Here is a 20,184-nt window from a genome sequence, read left to right on the forward strand (position 1 = left end):
TGAACATATGCTAAAGTGGGGTTTTTTTGGGAGGTTGGGGCTTGATTTGACGTTTTATTACAGTTATTAGGCACTAGAAACTGTTTCTTAGCAATTTCACCTCTTTTACTTTGGTTTGAGAGCTGTTCTAGCGACTTCGTAAACGCCGCGTGCTGCTCTGACCACGTTATTCAAAGACACCAGAAATGCAGTCAGGCACCTTCTACAGGCTGTGCCCATACTGCTTCAGCCTTTTCCTCAGTCACCACAGGTCACCGACAGGTCTGACGTAAAATTATTCTGGTTTCCCATAGACTTACATTGGGGGTCGAATATTTGCGAATACTCGAATAGCGGTGAGGTATTCGTCGGATATCCATCGAAGTGAATAATAGGGTATTCGATCATCCCTAATGAGGATATCTTGGGGAATTGGGGTACTGTAGAGAAACATGATCATGGTAAGCGTGAGCAGAAAATGGACGTTATAATGATGACTGGAGTGGGGTGAAAAGCTGCCACAAGACACAAAGATGACACTTGAAAATGGAAATAAGCAAATCAACTAAAGGTAGAAAGCTAAAGATTTTTCCAAAGCTAAGTTAAGGCTATGTGCGCACGCTGCAGTTTTGTTTCTTCAGTAAAAAAACCCCCACCCACTGGCTGAAAAACACATAAAAAAACCACATGCATTTTGGTGCATTTTCGGTCCAATGATAGGTACATTTTTCCCATGCGTTTTTCACTACAGATTTAATTAAAAGAAAAAGGTTTTGGTACCGTGTTAGTTATTGCAGCAGTCAGAAGTCCTAAAATTGATACAATGTATACAAATAACTAAGTGTTATATATAATATAAAGAAATGAGGAGACAGATCATTCATTTTTTTAACTCTTTATTAAATACAGTCTCTACCTATACCTAAAGCCATTGATCCAGAAGAAGGCAAAAAACCTGGACACGTTCAGCCAATTTGTGCCACAGGGAAAAAATTCCTTCTTGACCCCGAGAAAAGGCGATCAGTTCAAGAACCCTGGACCAAGGCTATACTACAACTAACTGACATATAGGACGGTTATATCATATCAGATCCCTTATGTGGCATTCATAAACTCTTAACAGAAGAAATGGAATTAGGCCTTTGGCAGTTTAAGACGCGTTTAGGCCTGTTGGTTGAAGAGCAGAAATAGCATTCCCTATTGCCCCAGACTAGGACAGATTTTATATGTCACACCACCACAAGGACCACTCCTGTGTAATTCCTGAAGAATGAAATCATCCTAAGTGATGTAGTGAGTGACTACACACCCCCCTGTGGCTTTAGGGCACTGACTCTTCAATCTGCTGGGGTGCAGCTGTGGGACCCTATTTTCAGAGATGATGTCCTCCACCCAACCCTCAAAAAGCTGAAAGGGTCTTCAGGAGAGATGGGTAGTCGAGCTGGGCCATCAGACGGTCGCCTCTGTAGCTGTAGTGTCATTTTTCCTATAGTGCCAATGTGAAATTAAACAAAAAAGTGCCCGTTTGTTATGATGTCCAAGATGGAGACCAGGATGTGACATAATAACAAAATAGGGAACATGATATCAGACATTTCTATAATACATTAATGCATTATCTATCTAATAGGATGACAACAGCTCTCCAGACCTGCATCCCACCAAATGTTAAGAGAAAATAGACACCATCAACTTGTATGTAAACCAAACTAAGTCCAGCTTTTTTTTTTTTTGTTTTTTTTTGTTTTTTTTTTCCCCCTTGGTTTCTCTAAGTCCAGGTTCTATAGATGCAATGCCCAGATACCAAGATTCAAAATACTGCAAAACAAGCAGATGGATAGGGATTATGTATACAGGTGGTCTCATCTCACATGCCAACTTTCCGTACAGTAATACAAAGAAATGGCTGTAGCAGAATGCCATAAAACAGAGTCCAGATTTTGTTCTGTATAATCAGTGTATGATGACACATAAGGCACCAAATATAATATACCGATAGTCCTATAATCTAAGGGTGGCTTTACATGCTACGATATCAGTACCGATATTGCTAGCATGCGACCCGCCCCCATTGTTTGTGCGAAACGGGCATATCGCTGCCCGTCGCGCACAAAATCGCGCACCCGCGTCACACGTACTTACCTGCATAGCGACGTTGCTGTGACCGGCGTACCGCCTCCTTTCTAAGGGGGCGGTCCATTCGGTGTCACAGCGACGTCACTAAGCAGCTGCCCAATGAAAGCGGAGGGGCGGAGATGAGCGGGACGAACATCCCGCCCATCTCCTTCCTTCCGCATTGTGGCCGGCGGCAGGTAAGGAGATGTTCCTTGTTCCTACGGGGTCACACACAGCGATGTGCACTGCCGCAGGAACGAGGAACAACAACAGCAAAGCGATAGTATAGATAATTGGGAGCGGACCCCCATGTCAACAAGGAGCGATTTTGGACATTTTTGCAACGATCCAAAATCGCTCCTTGGAGTCACACACAACGAGATCGCTACAGCGGCCGGATGTGCGTCCCCAAATCCGTGACCCCAACGAGATCGCTGTAGCAAAATCGTAGCGTGTAAAGCCCACTTAACACTAATCAATATCATGGCCCTTTCTAAATTCTTCAGTCTTGCTTTCTGGATCCAGATATACTCCCTAGAAAGAAAAAAAAAATAAGTGTCAGGGAATGGACTAGAAATCTGAAGAATAATGTAAAAATGGAAGATGGACTTCAATTGGTTTTGTTTATATGTGATCTGAGGTCCTTAAATTAGATTGTGACTAGATGCCCCATATGTGCACATATGTGAGAACAAATAATGTACAACAATCCCCCACCTACCAATTTTTCAGATTATAATGACATATTACAATTCATACGTTACCACATTTTTAAGTTTTGGAATAGGTGTTTAAAAATGGTGTAATAAATGACATAAAGCATTGAAAAATATCGCTTAACAATTACGACAATTACAACAATGAAATGTAATAATGACATTACAACAATGAAATGTTGCAATTTGAAAACAAAATAAATAAAATGAAGCAAATGCTCCTATATATAGTATGTTCCTGTATGAATACAAAACCCCCTTCCATATAATGTAGTAATGAGAATTTTTTCTCCCATAAAATCTGAAATTAAGTAACAGAATCACCAACAATGTGCGCCAACCACAGTTACCACTTGTAGTCACTGACTGAAGTCCCCACTATGGTGTCTCCCTCCCAGGCGCCATTTTTGTGCTTACATCTCCATGTGGTGTCTCCCTCCCAGGCGCCATTTTTGTGCTTACATCTCCATGTGGTGTCTCCCTCCCAGACACCATCTTTGTGCTTACATCTCCATGTGGTGTCTCCCTCCCAGGCGCCATCTTTGTGCCTACATTTCCATGTGGTGTCTCCCTCCCAGGCGCCATCTTTGTGCCTACATTTCCATGTGGTGTCTCCCTCCCAGGCGCCATCTTTGTGCTTACATCTCCATGCGGTGTCTCCCTCTCAGGCGCCATCTTTGTGCTTACATCTCCATGTAGATTCTCCATTTTTGCGGCATGGAACTCTGTGTCCAACATCCCGCCTTGTGACCTCACATGGAACCTTCATCCCCCAAGTCTACAGATTGTAACAGCAAAGACTGGTACAATATAGTACTTTACAGCCACAATCAGGAGAGTTGGAGAATAAGGCTATGTTCACACAGGTTGCTTTTGGTGTGGGGTTTTTTTCTGCATTTTTTTTATTGGTTTTATGCAAATACATGCTAATAAAAAACTGCTTTTTACCATATTAGCAAAACCTATGAGATTCCAGAAATCTCATGCACACAAAGACACCAACTTTTTTTTTCTTACTGAACTGGCAAAATGCTGCATTTTGTAAAGATTTCTATTCTTTTAGCATTTGTTTTTGCTGTTTTTTTCACTATTGAAAGCCATGAGAGTGAAAGAAACGCAGCAGTGCATTTTTTTGGTTTATATGTAATGTAAACGAATGACGCACCAAAAACCCAGTAAAAACTGTGGCAAAAACTCTGCACAAAAACACAGCTTTTTTTTACTACCAAGAGATCAGATTTTGCTGCTAAAAAGTAGCAGCAAAAATGCCCAGTGTGAACAGAGCCTGAGCGTACATGTTGGCACAAGCGTAACTGATTGAAAACCCAGTAATGTCCCTCATTTACCTGTGTCCTTGATTCGGGATCCTCCGGTCTTCCCTTCTTCACCGTCATCAATCCTGGATCCACCGCCCTCTTTGTCTTCTCCTCTTGATCTGAACATCTGAGTCCACCAAGTTCTATAGATTCACAGTCATTGTGACATCATGCTGGGACGTAACAATGGCCGCCTGTATCAGATGATGTCACATGTGACCTCTCCTGTTATTAACATTGATAAGTAGTAATTATATGGGAGAACATATTGGTTAGGCTCAAGGTTGTGAGGACAAGGTGATGAAGACTTCACAAAAAGGAAAATATGAGAAATATAAGCCACTTATAATAATGGATTTCTGCGCCATATTACGAGCACCTGAAATTTTATGCCTGAAGACAGCAGTTTCCTTCTTATACAACAGTGCAAAATTATAGAAATGGAAATCTTGTTTATTATTAATAAAAATGTAGCTGTTGCCAATAGCAACCTGCCCAATTTCACCTTATGCTATTTTTTGTGCTAATATTTCTGGTTGTTAATTTTTTTTTTCAGCAATAACACTGAAGCAATATGTTTGAGTTAAACAATGCATTTTCCTGCCATTTTCATACTTTTTGGGGGGTCCTGACAGTTTTTTCCTAAACTCAGATTTTAGTTTTAGCTTTTTTTGTGCATATTAAAGTTTTCCAATTACATCTTTTTTAAACAGCGGCTGCTAATGGTATAAAATCATGCAATAAGTAAGAGTGGCCTTACCTATCCTCCTGTGCCAATGCTGCCCGAGCCCCTGGCAATGTTTCCACACTTTCTGCTGCGTCCACATAGACATGTGTAGACATGTGGCTCCCGCCATCAGACAGTGACTGTAGCCGTGAAGTCATGTAGTGTAGCCATGTGCTCATGGTTATGGAAGACATTCTCATAATACTGGTAGTGGTTTTCACCATGGTGGCATGGGCACTGGTTGTTCCTTGGTTAATTGCTCATTTAGACAAGCTGATCCAGGCTGTTATCCTGGCCTGTTTTCCTATTTCTTATACATAGCAGCGGACTCTGTTCTCCCTTTATTTGTACTAGTGCTAGGTACTGGAGTCAGACTGATAACTCTACAGGATACAGAGGCATACATAGAAAACATGGGGCCCCATTGCAGAATTTCTAAATGCCCCCCCCAATAAATAAAAAATAATTTTCAGCTGGGTCACAAAAGAGCATATTTCACAACTTTACAGCTCTTACAAAGTATTTTTTTCTCCTATTGAAGCCCCTAGCTTCCCCTTTCATTGCAACCATAAAATATGATGGCAACAAAAGTGTCCCACAAACACTGTATGATTCCCCCAATAAATTCTTCCATAACACCCTCTACACGCCACGGTATGATGACCCTACTGTACTCCCCTTCAACTACCCTAGCAATGAATAGTGACCCCAACACAGTAAAATTCTGAATTGTAACCCCCTCACAGCCCTTCATGCAGTATAATCATTCTACATATAGTATAATGGCCCGCACACAGCCCTCCGCACAGTATGACAGACCTCACACAAACCTTCACACTGTATAATTGCTTACACACAGTATAATGGCCCTCATATAACTCTAGATAAAGTATAAAGGCATCCACATAGCTCTCCAAATATAATAATGGCCCCACAAAGTACTCCATAGAGTAATGGGCCCCACCAAGCCTTCCACATAGTAATGGGCCTCCCGTAGTCCTCCATGTGGTAATGGGCCTCATATAGGTTGCTTGTGCACCTTTTTGTACCACACTTTTTCCTTTCACTCAACTTTCTATTAATATGCTTGGAAACAGCACTCTGTGAACAGCCGGCTTCTTTAGTGATGACCTTTTGTGGCTTACCCTCCTTGTGGAGTGTGTCAATGACTGCCTTCTGGACATCTGTCAAGTCAGCAGTCTTCCCCATGATTGTGTAGCTTATTGGACCTGACTAAGGGACGATTTTAAATGCTTAGAAAGCCTTTGCAGGTGTTTTGTGGTAATTATTCTAATTTTCTGAGATAATAACTTTTGGGTTTTCATTGGCTGTAAGCCATAATCATCAACATTAACAGAAATAAACACTTGAAATAGATCACACTGTTGGTAATGACTCTATATAATATATGCATTTCCCTTTTTGTATTGAGTTACTGAAATAAATTAACTTTTTGATGATATTCTAATTTATTGAGATGTACCTGTAGTAATGGGCCTCACATAGTCCTCCATATAGTAATGGGCCTTACATAGTCCTCCATATAGCATAATGCTCCCACATAGATCTCCATACAGAATTGGGCTCCACATCGCTCTTCATACAGAATGGGCCCCACATAGTCTTCCATATCATCTAATGCACCCCATAGTCCTCCATGTACTAAAATACACTCTCCATATTCCTCCATATAGCGTTATGCAGCCCCACATAGTGTTATGCAGCCCCCACATGGCGTTATGCTGCCCCCACATAGTGTTATGCTGCCTTGACATAGCGTTATGCTGCCCCCACATAGCTTTATGCTGCCCCCACATAGTGTTATGCACCCCCACGTAGCGTTATACACCCCCACATTGTGTTATCCACCCTCACTTAGCGTTATGCACCCCCACATAACGCTATACACGCTCACATAGCATTATGCACCCCCACATAGTATTATTCACCCCCACATAACATTATGCACCCCCCCACATAGCATGATGCACCCCCCACATAGCATTATACACCCCACATAGCATTATACACTCCACATAGCATTACACACCCTCACATATCATTATGCACTCCCACCATATACTGAATACATACTCTCCTCAGTCACCGGCTGCTGCTCTTCATTTGCCCGCTGTCTGTGCTCTGCACATCTCAACACACTGGTGATTGGCGCACAGTAGTGATGTCAGAGCTGTGCTGAGCTGTCAGAGAGCAGACTCAGTGGGATAATCATGAGAGGGAGCGCTGCGCTCCTTCTAATCATTGCTTTCAACTGTATCCTCATCTGCAATGTGATACATTTGAAAGTGCGATCCTTGGCTATGGGCCTGGTGCTGACGCTGGCACCGTGGGCAGCCACCGAAGCCACCGCCAGGCCGCCCAGCTCATGGACCCTATAGCAGTGGCATAGCCTGCCTCTATTGGTGGAATGCCACTGTCAGGAGAATTGTCACCTGCAGAGGTGCTATGTCTGGGCAGCTAAATTCCAGATGTAAAGGGGAGTGAACACAGCCTGGTTGTAGGGTGGAGTGCCCAATCAGAAAGAGATGCACTATAAATATATAAAAAGAGTGACCCACATATTCAACAGGTGTGAACAAGTGCTAGCTGAAAACACATTATAACTACAAAACAAAAAGGTATCACAACTACAAAATTTTAATTTTGTTTCTCTCACTGAGAGCAATCAGTCATTTTTCACTACAGAAACACAGGTCGGAAATGCAGAAAGGCTATGGCTATGTGCACACACTGCATCTTTGTAGTGACCAGAAAGATGCACGTTTTTGGCCTAAAAAAACACATCCAAAAATCGCATATGTTTTGCTGCGTTTTTGTTACTGCATTTTTTTAAAGGAGAAATAAAATAATTGATAGCTAGAATAGATATAAAAAATAGAATGGATCAAACATAGAATAGATAATAGAAAAAAACCAGAATAGAATTGACATTGAATTGATTCTGTTATTTCTATTGATAGAGGGATAGCTAGCTTGGCCAGCTGTTTTTTTTTTGTTTTGTTTTTATTTTTTGGTAAAAAAAAGTGGGGTCCCCCCATTTTTCATATCCAGCACAAGAACAGCTGCAGACTACAACTCTCAGCTGTCTGCTGTACCATGGCTGGTTATGAAAAATTGAGGAGATCCCACTTTTGTTTTTATTTTTTAAATGACGTGGGGTCCCCTCCCTTTTTATCTAAAACTAGCTAAGGTGTAGCAGACAACTGGGGGCTGATATTATTAGGGTGGGAAGGGCCATAGTTATTTGGCCCTTTTCAGCCTAACAATAGCAGCCGACACCTGCCCCAGAAGTGGCACATCCATCAGATGCGCTAATTGTGGCTGGACTCTGGCTAGTCCCGTTGCCCTGGTGTCTTTCAGGGTTCCGGATGTGATCCTCCGGTGGCATGGCGTCCCTTGCCCCGATGGCTGTGGGATGCTGTTTCCCTCGCATCTGTGGTGGAGCATGTTCCTCTGTCCTCCTCGGTGCCGGATCGTTCTCCTGGGTGGTGGCCTCCTCTTTGATGGTCGTGGCGGATGTCTCGTCGACGGTATTTGTAAGGCTGCGACCTGGTCTTCTCCTTCCACCTTTTCCGGGCTCTGCCGGCTGGCCCTTTGTTCTTCCGCTGTCCTTTCGTTTGGACGCTTGGCCCTTCACACGGTTGTCCCGCCCTCAGTGTGTATTCTCTCTAAGTCTCTCGTGGGTGCTGTCGTGACGAAAGGAAAAGACTAAATTACTTACCGGTAATGGGATTTTCCTGAGTCCACGACAGCACCCTTTACACCCCTGCCCTTCCTTTGTTTGTTTTTCACGCTTCGGTGTCCTGGGATTTGTCTGTTGTGTTTGCTAATGCATTGGCGGTTCCTCTCCTGTTCTCTGCAACCAACTGATGAGGGAGGGGGACCGCCCCTATTTATCTGTAGGTTTCCTGTCCTGAAGGGGGCGGATCTCTCTCTCGTGGGTGCTGTCGTGGACTCAGGAAAATCCCATTACCGGTAAGTAATTTAGTCTTTTTTTTAGCTCCTTGGCATGTTATGCCCTATTGCTTATCCTACCAATTTTTTTTAATCTAAGCTCTTGGGAGCTGTTAGGAGTACCTTATGATGCTTTGCTACATGGTGTCTGAACCACTACACCTTAGGGGAACTGAATGTATTAAACTTCTTGGCATGTTATGCCCTGTTGCAAATCCTACCAATTTTTTTTTTAAAAAGCTGTTGGGAGTACCTACTGATGCAGTGCTCCATGGTGTCTGAACCATTATCCCCTGGGGAAACTGAATGTATTAAACTCCTTGGTATGTTATGCCCTGTTGCTTATCCTACCATTTTTCTAAATAAGCTGTCGGGAGCTGTTGGGAGTACCTTGTGATGGTTTGCTACATGGTGTCTGAACCACTACACTCTAGGGGAACTGAATGTATTAAACATCTTGGCATTTTATACCCTGTTGAAAATCCTACCAATTTTAAAAAAAAAAAGCTGTTGGGAGTAACTACTGATGCAGTGCTCCATGGTGTCTGAACAATTATCCCCTGGGGAAACTGAGTGTATTAAACTCCTTGGCATCTTATGCTTTGTTGCAAATCATATCTTTTTTTTTTTTTTAAAAAAAGCTGTTGGGAGTACCTTCTGATGTTGTGCTACATGGTGTTTGAACCATTCCCCCCTGGGAAAACTGATTTTTTTTTAAATCCTCGGTGTTAGCTAGAGGAATACAGCCTGAGTTCCAGAGTGAAACAACTGCCACTTCCACAGTGCTGCATTCCAGCGTGGCGTTCATTTGTCCATAAAACATACATTTGTGAATCATTTGAATAGAATTTGAATAGAGGGCCACTGGAGCCGTTGGTGTTGGTGGAGGAGGAGGAGGGCAAGTCTAACACCCAAATGGCCACATTAGCAATAGCACTGTAAAGTGTTATGGAGTACGTATTACAACTTTCACACTAATGATATAGGGGACGCAGAAAACTACAAATGACTGCCATCACTCCTCAATGTATGTTACAGGGCCCACCTGAGAGCCCTAAGAAGTTTGAGATTTGAGGACAGCCAGTGGCTCTTTCTACATTTGAAAGAGGGTCACTGGAGCCGGTGGTGCTGGAGGAGGAGTAGGAGGACGTTTTATTACAGTTATTAGGCACTAGAAACTGTTTCTTAGCAATTTCACCTCTTTTACTTTGGTTTGAGAGCTGTTCTAGCGACTTCGTAAACGCCACGTGCTGCTCTGACCACGTTATTCAAAGACACCAGAAATGCAGTCCGGCACCTTCTACAGGCTGTGCCCATACTGCTTCAGCCTTTTCCTCAGTCACCACAGGTCACCGACAGGTCTGACGTAAAATTATTCTGGTTTCCCATAGACTTACATTGGGGGTCGAATATTTGCGAATACTCGAATAGCGGTGAGGTATTCGTCGGATATCCATCGAAGTGAATAATAGGGTATTCGATCATCCCTAATGAGGATATCTTGGGGAATATGGGTACTGTAGAGAAACATGATCATGGTAAGCGTGAGCAGAAAATGGACGTTATAATGATGACTGGAGTGGGGTGAAAAGCTGCCACAAGACACAAAGATGACACTTGAAAATGGAAATAAGCAAATCAACTAAAGGTAGAAAGCTAAAGATTTTTCCAAAGCTAAGTTAAGGCTATGTGCGCACGCTGCAGTTTTGTTTCTTCAGTAAAAAAAACCCCACCCACTGGCTGAAAAACACATAAAAAAACCACATGCATTTTGGTGCATTTTCGGTCCAATGATAGGTACATTTTTCCCATGCGTTTTTCACTACAGATTTAATTAAAAGAAAAAGGTTTTGGTACCGTGTTAGTTATTGCAGCAGTCAGAAGTCCTAAAATTGATACAATATATACAAATAACTAAGTGTTTTATATATAATATAAAGAAATGAGGAGACAGATCATTCATTTTTTTAACTCTTTATTAAATACAGTCTCTACCTATACCTAAAGCCATTGATCCAGAAGAAGGCAAAAAACCTGGACACGTTCAGCCAATTTGTGCCACAGGGAAAAAATTCCTTCTTGACCCCGAGAAAAGGCGATCAGTTCAAGAACCCTGGACCAAGGCTATACTACAACTAACTGACATATAGGACGGTTATATCATATCAGATCCCTTATGTGGCATTCATAAACTCTTAACAGAAGAAATGGAATTAGGCCTTTGGCAGTTTAAGACGCGTTTAGGCCTGTTGGTTGAAGACCAGAAATAGCATTCCCTATTGCCCCAGACTAGGACAGATTTTATATGTCACACCACCACAAGGACCACTCCTGTGTAATTCCTGAAGAATGAAATCATCCTAAGTGATGTAGTGAGTGACTACACCCCCCCCTGTGGCTTTAGGGCACTGACTCTTCAATCTGCTGGGGTGCAGCTGTGGGACCCTATTTTCAGAGATGATGTCCTCCACCCAACCCTCAAAAAGTTGAAAGGGTCTTCAGGAGAGATGGGTAGTCGAGCTGGGCCATCAGACGGTCGCCTCTGTAGCTGTAGTGTCATTTTTCCTATAGTGCCAATGTGAAATTAAACAAAAAAGTGCCCGTTTGTTATGATGTCCAAGATGGAGACCAGGATGTGACATAATAACAAAATAGGGAACATGATATCAGACATTTCTATAATACATTAATGCATTATCTATCTAATAGGATGACAACAGCTCTCCAGACCTGCATCCCACCAAATGTTAAGAGAAAATAGACACCATCAACTTGTATGTAAACCAAACTAAGTCCAGCTTTTTTTTTTTTTTTTTTTGGTTTTTTTTTTCCCCCTTGGTTTCTCTAAGTCCAGGTTCTATAGATGCAATGCCAAGATACCAAGATTCAACATACTGCAAAACAAGCAGATGGATAGGGATTATGTATACAGGTGGTGTCATCTCACATGCCAACTTTCCGTACAGTAATACAAAGAAATGGCTGTAGCAGAAGGCCATAAAACAGAGTCCAGATTTTGTTCTGTATAATCAGTGTATGATGACACATAAGGCACCAAATATAATATACCGATAGTCCTATAATCTAAGGGTGGCTTTACATGCTACGATATCAGTACCGATATTGCTAGCATGCGACCCGCCCCCATTGTTTGTGCGAAACGGGCATATCGCTGCCCGTCGCGCACAAAATCGCGCACCCGCGTCACACGTACTTACCTGCATAGCGACGTTGCTGTGACCGGCGTACCGCCTCCTTTCTAAGGGGGCGGTCCATTCGGTGTCACAGCGACGTCACTAAGCAGCCGCCCAATGAAAGCGGAGGGGCGAAGATGAGCGGGACGAACATCCCGCCCATCTCCTTCCTTCTGCATTGTGGCCGGCGGCAGGTAAGGAGATGTTCCTTGTTCCTACGGGGTCACACACAGCGATGTGCACTGCCGCAGGAACGAGGAACAACAACAGCAAAGCGATAGTATCGATAATTGGGAGCGGACCCCCATGTCAACAAGGAGCGATTTTGGACATTTTTGCAACGATCCAAAATCGCTCCTTGGAGTCACACACAACGAGATCGCTACAGCGGCCGGATGTGCGTCACAAAATCCGTGACCCCAACGAGATCGCTGTAGCAAAATCGTAGCGTGTAAAGCCCACTTAACACTAATCAATATCATGGCCCTTTCTAAATTCTTCAGTCTTGCTTTCTGGATCCAGATATACTCCCTAGAAAGAAAAAAAAAATAAGTGTCAGGGAATGGACTAGAAATCTGAAGAATAATGTAAAAATGGAAGATGGACTTCAATTGGTTTTGTTTATATGTGATCTGAGGTCCTTAAATTAGATTGTGACTAGATGCCCCATATGTGCACATATGTGAGAACAAATAATGTACAACAATCCCCCACCTACCAATTTTTCAGATTATAATGACATATTACAATTCATACGTTACCACATTTTTAAGTTTTGGAATAGGTGTTTAAAAATGGTGTAATAAATGACATAAAGCATTGAAAAATATCGCTTAACAATTACGACAATTACAACAATGAAATGTAATAATGACATTACAACAATGAAATGTTGCAATTTGAAAACAAAATAAATAAAATGAAGCAAATGCTCCTATATATAGTATGTTCCTGTATGAATACAAAACCCCCTTCCATATAATGTAGTAATGAGAATTTTTTCTCCCATAAAATCTGAAATTAAGTAACAGAATCACCAACAATGTGCGCCAACCACAGTTACCACTTGTAGTCACTGACTGAAGTCCCCACTATGGTGTCTCCCTCCCAGGCGCCATTTTTGTGCTTACATCTCCATGTGGTGTCTCCCTCCCAGACACCATCTTTGTGCTTACATCTCCATGTGGTGTCTCCCTCCCAGGCGCCATCTTTGTGCCTACATTTCCATGTGGTGTCTCCCTCCCAGGCGCCATCTTTGTGCCTACATTTCCATGTGGTGTCTCCCTCCCAGGCGCCATCTTTGTGCTTACATCTCCATGTGGTGTCTCCCTCCCAGGCGCCATCTTTGTGCCTACATTTCCATGTGGTGTCTCCCTCCCAGGCGCCATCTTTGTGCTTACATCTCCATGCGGTGTCTCCCTCTCAGGCGCCATCTTTGTGCTTACATCTCCATGTAGATTCTCCATTTTTGCGGCATGGAACTCTGTGTCCAACATCCCGCCTTGTGACCTCACATGGAACCTTCATCCCCCAAGTCTACAGATTGTAACAGCAAAGACTGGTACAATATAGTACTTTACAGCCACAATCAGGAGAGTTGGAGAATAAGGCTATGTTCACACAGGTTGCTTTTGGTGTGGGGTTTTTTTCTGCATTTTTTTTATTGGTTTTATGCAAATACATGCTAATAAAAAACTGCTTTTTACCATATTAGCAAAACCTAGGAGATTCCAGAAATCTCATGCACACAAAGACACCAACTTTTTTTTTCTTACTGAACTGGCAAAATGCTGCGTTTTGTAAAGATTTCTATTCTTTTAGCATTTGTTTTTGCTGTTTTTTTCACTATTGAAAGCCATGAGAGTGAAAGAAACGCAGCAATGCATTTTTTTGGTTTATATGTAATGTAAACAAATGACGCACCAAAAACCCAGTAAAAACTGTGGCAAAAACTGCACAAAAACACAGCTTTTTTTACTACCAAGAGATCAGATTTTGCTGCTAAAAAGTAGCAGCAAAAATGCCCAGTGTGAACAGAGCCTGAGCGTACATGTTGGCACAAGCGTAACTGATTGAAAACCCAGTAAAGTTCCTCATTTACCTGTGTCCTTGATCCGGGATCCTCTTCCCTTCTTCACCGTCATCAATCCTGGATCCACCGCCCTCTTTGTCTTCTCCTCTTGCTCTGAACATCTGAGTCCACCAAGTTCTATAGATTCCCAGTCATTGTGACATCATGCTGGGACGTAACAATGGCCGCCTGTATCAGATGATGTCACATGTGACCTCTCCTGTTATTAACATTGATAAGTAGTAATTATATGGGAGAACATATTGGTTAGGATCAAGGTTGTGAGGACAAGGTGATGAAGACTTCACAAAAAGGAAAATATGAGAAATATAAGCCACTTATAATAATGGATTTCTGCGCCATATTACGAGCACCTGAAATTTTATGCCTGAAGACAGCAGTTTCCTCCTTATACAACAGTGCAAAATTATAGAAATGGAGATCTTGTTTATTATTAATAAAAATGTAGCTGTTGCCAATAGCAACCTGCCCAATTTCACGTTATGCTATTTTTTTGTGCTAATATTTCTGGTTGGTAATTTTTTTTTTCAGCAATAACACTGAAGCAATATGTTTGAGTTAAACAATGCATTTTCCTGCCATTTTCATACTTTTTGGGGGGTCCTGACAGTTTTTTCCTAAACTCATATTTTAGTTTTAGCTTTTTTTGTGCATATTAAAGTTTTCCAATTACATCTTTTTTAAACAGCGGCTGCTAATGGTATAAAATCATGCAATAAGTAAGAGTGGCCTTACCTATCCTCCTGTGCCAATGCTGCCCGAGCCCCTGGCAATGTTTCCACACTTTCTGCTGCGTCCACATAGACATGTGTAGACATGTGGCTCCCGCCATCAGACAGTGACTGTAGCCGTGAAGTCATGTAGTGTAGCCATGTGCTCATGGTTATGGAAGACATTCTCATAATACTGGTAGTGGTTTTCACCATGGTGGCATGGGCACTGGTTGTTCCTTGGTTAATTGCTCATTTAGACAAGCTGATCCAGGCTGTTATCCTGGCCTGTTTTCCTATTTCTTATACATAGCAGCGGACTCTGTTCTCCCTTTATTTGTACTAGTGCTAGGTACTGGAGTCAGACTGATAACTCTACAGGATACAGAGGCATACATAGAAATCATGGGGCCCATTGCAGAATTTCTAAATGCCCCCCCCCCCCAATAAATAAAAAATAATTTTCAGCTGGGTCACAAAAGAGCATATTTCACAACTTTACAGCTCTTACAAAGTATTTTTTTCTCCTATTGAAGCCCCTAGCTTCCCCTTTCATTGCAACCATAAAATATGATGGCAACAAAAGTGTCCCACAAACACTGTATGATTCCCCCAATAAATTCTTCCATAACACCCTCTACACGCCACGGTATGATGACCCTACTGTACTCCCCTTCAACTACCCTAGCAATGAATAGTGACCCCAACACAGTAAAATTCCGAATTGTAACCCCCTCACAGCCCTTCATGCAGTATAATCATTCTACATATAGTATAATGGCCCGCACACAGCCCTCCGCACAGTATGACAGACCTCACACAAACCTTCACACTGTATAATTGCTTACACACAGTATAATGGCCCTCATATAACTCTAGATAAAGTATAAAGGCATCCACATAGCTCTCCAAATATAATAATGGCCCCACAAAGTACTCCATAGAGTAATGGGCCCCACCAAGCCTTCCACATAGTAATGGGCCTCCCGTAGTCCTCCATGTGGTAATGGGCCTCATATAGGTTGCTTGTGCACCTTTTTGTACCACACTTTTTCCTTTCACTCAACTTTCTATTAATATGCTTGGATACAGCACTCTGTGAACAGCCGGCTTCTTTAGTGATGACCTTTTGTGGCTTACCCTCCTTGTGGAGTGTGTCAATGACTGCCTTCTGGACATCTGTCAAGTCAGCAGTCTTCCCCATGATTGTGTAGCTTATTGGACCTGACTAAGGGACCATTTTAAATGCTTAGAAAGCCTTTGCAGGTGTTTTGTGGTAATTATTCTAATTTTCTGAGATAATAACTTTTGGGTTTTCATTGGCTGTAAGCCATAATCATCAACATTAACAGAAATAAACACTTGAAATAGATCACACTGTTGGTAATGACTCTATATAATATATGCATTTCCCTTTTTGTATTGAGTTACTGAAATAAATTAACTTTTTGATGATATTCTAATTTATTGAGATGTACCTGTAGTAATGGGCCTCACATAGTCCTCCATATAGTAATGGGCCTTACATAGTCCTCCATATAGCATAATGCTCCCACATAGATCTCCATACAGAATTGGGCTCCACATCGCTCTTCATACAGAATGGGCCCCACATAGTCTTCCATATCATCTAATGCACCCCATAGTCCTCCATGTACTAAAATACACTCTCCATATTCCTCCATATAGCGTTATGCAGCCCCACATAGTGTTATGCAGCCCCCACATGGCGTTATGCTGCCCCCACATAGTGTTATGCTGCCTTCACATAGCGTTATGCTGCCCCCACATAGCTTTATGCTGCCCCCACATAGTGTTATGCACCCCCACGTAGCGTTATACACCCCCACATTGTGTTATCCACCCTCACTTAGCGTTATGCACCCCCACATAACGCTATACACGCTCACATAGCATTATGCACCCCCACATAGTATTATTCACCCCCACATAACATTATGCACCCCCCACATAGCATGATGCACCCCCCACATAGCATTATACACCCCACATAGCATTATACACTCCACATAGCATTACACACCCTCACATATCATTATGCACTCCCACCATATACTGAATACATACTCTCCTCAGTCACCGGCTGCTGCTCTTCATTTGCCCGCTGTCTGTGCTCTGCACATCTCAACACACTGGTGATTGGCGCACAGTAGTGATGTCAGAGCTGTGCTGAGCTGTCAGAGTGCAGACTCAGTGGGATAATCATGAGAGGGAGCGCTGCGCTCCTTCTAATCATTGCTTTCAACTGTATCCTCATCTGCAATGTGATACATTTGAAAGTGCGATCCTTGGCTATGGGCCTGGTGCTGACGCTGGCACCGTGGGCAGCCACCGAAGCCACCGCCAGGCCGCCCAGCTCATGGACCCTATAGCAGTGGCATAGCCTGCCTCTATTGGTGGAATGCCACTGTCAGGAGAATTGTCACCTGCAGAGGTGCTATGTCTGGGCAGCTAAATTCCAGATGTAAAGGGGAGTGAACACAGCCTGGTTGTAGGGTGGAGTGCCCAATCAGAAAGAGATGCACTATAAATATATAAAAAGAGTGACCCACATATTCAACAGGTGTGAACAAGTGCTAGCTGAAAACACATTATAACTACAAAACAAAAAAGTATCACAACTACAAAATTTTAATTTTGTTTCTCTCACTGAGAGCAATCAGTCATTTTTCACTACAGAAACACAGGTCGCAAATGCAGAAAGGCTATGGCTATGTGCACACACTGCATCTTTGTAGTGACCAGAAAGATGCACGTTTTTGGCCTAAAAAAACACATCCAAAAATCGCATATGTTTTGCTGCGTTTTTGTTACTGCATTTTTTTAAAGGAGAAATAAAATAATTGATAGCTAGAATAGATATAAAAAATAGAATGGATAAAACATAGAATAGATAATAGAAAAAAACCAGAATAGAATTGACATTGAATTGATTCTGTTATTTCTATTGATAGAGGGATAGCTAGCTTGGCCAGCTGTTTTTTTTTTTGTTTTGTTTTTATTTTTTGGTAAAAAAAAGTGGGGTCCCCCCATTTTTCATATCCAGCACAAGAACAGCTGCAGACTACAACTCTCAGCTGTCTGCTGTACCATGGCTGGTTATGAAAAATTGAGGAGATCCCACTTTTGTTTTTATTTTTTAAATGACGTGGGGTCCCCTCCCTTTTTATCTAAAACTAGCTAAGGTGTAGCAGACAACTGGGGGCTGATATTATTAGGGTGGGAAGGGCCATAATTATTTGGCCCTTTTCAGCCTAACAATAGCAGCCGACACCTGCCCCAGAAGTGGCACATCCATCAGATGCGCTAATTGTGGCTGGACTCTGGCTAGTCCCGTTGCCCTGGTGCCCTGGTGTCTTTCAGGGTTCCGGATGTGATCCTCCGGTGGCATGGCATCCTTTGCCCCGATGGCTGTGGGATGCTGTTTCCCTCGCATCTGTGGTGGAGCATGTTCCTCTGTCCTCCTCGGTGCCGGATCGTTCTCCTGGGTGGTGGCCTCCTCTTTGATGGTCGTGGCGGATGTCTCGTCGACGGTATTTGTAAGGCTGCGACCTGGTCTTCTCCTTCCACCTTTTCCGGGCTCTGCCGGCTGGCCCTTTGTTCTTCCGCTGTCCTTTCGTTTGGACGCTTGGCCCTTCACACGGTTATCCCGCCCTCAGTGTGTATTCTCTCTAAGTCTCTCGTGGGTGCTGTCGTGACGAAAGGAAAAGACTAAATTACTTACCGGTAATGGGATTTTCCTGAGTCCACGACAGCACCCTTTACACCCCTGCCCTTCCTTTGTTTGTTTTTCACGCTTCGGTGTCCTGGGATTTGTCTGTTGTGTTTGCTAATGCATTGGCGGTTCCTCTCCTGTTCTCTGCAACCAACTGATGAGGGAGGGGGACCGCCCCTATTTATCTGTAGGTTTCCTGTCCTGAAGGGGGCGGATCTCTCTCTCGTGGGTGCTGTCGTGGACTCAGGAAAATCCCATTACCGGTAAGTAATTTAGTCTTTTTTTTAGCTCCTTGGCATGTTATGCCCTATTGCTTATCCTACCAATTTTTTTTAATATAAGCTTTTGGGAGCTGTTAGGAGTACCTTATGATGCTTTGCTACATGGTGTCTGAACCACTACACCTTAGGGGAACTGAATGTATTAAACTTCTTGGCATGTTATGCCCTGTTGCAAATCCTACCAATTTTTTTTTTAAAAAGCTGTTGGGAGTACCTACTGATGCAGTGCTCCATGGTGTCTGAACCATTATCCCCTGGGGAAACTGAATGTATTAAACTCCTTGGCATGTTATGCCCTGTTGCAAATCCTACCAATTTTTTTAAAAAAACTGATGGGAGTACCTACTGATGCAGTGCTCCATGGTGTCTGAACCATTATCCCCTGGAGGAACTGAATGTATTAAACTCCTTGGTATGTTATGCCCTGTTGCTTATCCTACCATTTTTCTAAATAAGCTGTTGGGAGCTGTTGGGAGTACCTTGTGATGCTTTGCTACATGGTGTCTGAACCACTACACTCTAGGGGAACTGAATGTATTAAACATCTTGGCATTTTATACCCTGTTGAAAATCCTACCAATTTAAAAAAAAAAAAGCTGTTGGGAGTAACTACTGATGCAGTGCTCCATGGTGTCTTAACAATTATCCCCTGGGGAAACTGAGTGTATTAAACTCCTTGGCATCTTATGCTTTGTTGCAAATCCTATCTTTTTTTTTTTTTTTAAAAAAGCTGTTGGGAGTACCTTCTGATGTTGTGCTACATGGTGTTTGAACCATTCCCCCCTGGGAAAACTGATTTTTTTTTTTTTAAATCCTCGGTGTTAGCTAGAGGAATACAGCCTGAGTTCCAGAGTGAAACAACTGCCACTTCCACAGTGCTGCATTCCAGCGTGGCGTTCATTTGTCCATAAAACATACATTTGTGAATCATTTGAATAGAATTTGAATAGAGGGCCACTGGAGCCGTTGGTGTTGGTGGAGGAGGAGGAGGGCAAGTCCAACACCCAAATGGCCACATTAGCAATAGCACTGTAAAGTGTTATGGAGTAAGTATTACAACTTTCACACTAATGATATAGGGGACGCAGAAAACTACAAATGACTGCCATCACTCCTCAATGTATGTTACAGGGCCCACCTGAGAGCCCTAAGAAGTTTGAGATTTGAGGACAGCCAGTGGCTCTTTCTACATTTGAAAGAGGGTCACTGGAGCCGGTGGTGCTGGAGGAGGAGTAGGAGGAGGGCAAGGTCAACTACCCAATGGGAACATTGTAGCTGACCTTTTAAAGTGCTGTCAAATATGTCCCAAAAAGGAGGTGTAGGACAGACACCAATATAATGTA

At 42.7% G+C, this 20,184-nt stretch overlaps 2 long non-coding RNA genes across 2 annotated transcripts; both read right to left on the reverse strand.

Annotated features, from left to right (window-relative positions):
* Window positions 1-858: 858 nt before the first annotated feature.
* LOC142297305 (uncharacterized) lies at window positions 859-4,250 on the reverse strand. Its single transcript, XR_012751748.1, has 2 exons — window positions 4,157-4,250; window positions 859-2,628 (listed from the first exon to the last, which is right to left on the reverse strand). It is a non-coding gene; the product is annotated as an uncharacterized LOC142297305 (long non-coding RNA).
* Window positions 4,251-10,786: 6,536 nt separating this feature from the next.
* LOC142297312 (uncharacterized) lies at window positions 10,787-14,192 on the reverse strand. The gene is made up of 2 exons (XR_012751749.1): window positions 14,124-14,192; window positions 10,787-12,553 (listed from the first exon to the last, which is right to left on the reverse strand). It is a non-coding gene; the product is annotated as an uncharacterized LOC142297312 (long non-coding RNA).
* Between the last annotated feature and the right edge of the window lie 5,992 nt (window positions 14,193-20,184).

The sequence above is a fragment of the Anomaloglossus baeobatrachus genome, chromosome 1 (assembly GCF_048569485.1).
Source record: "Anomaloglossus baeobatrachus isolate aAnoBae1 chromosome 1, aAnoBae1.hap1, whole genome shotgun sequence".
Taxonomy (NCBI): domain Eukaryota; kingdom Metazoa; phylum Chordata; class Amphibia; order Anura; family Aromobatidae; genus Anomaloglossus; species Anomaloglossus baeobatrachus.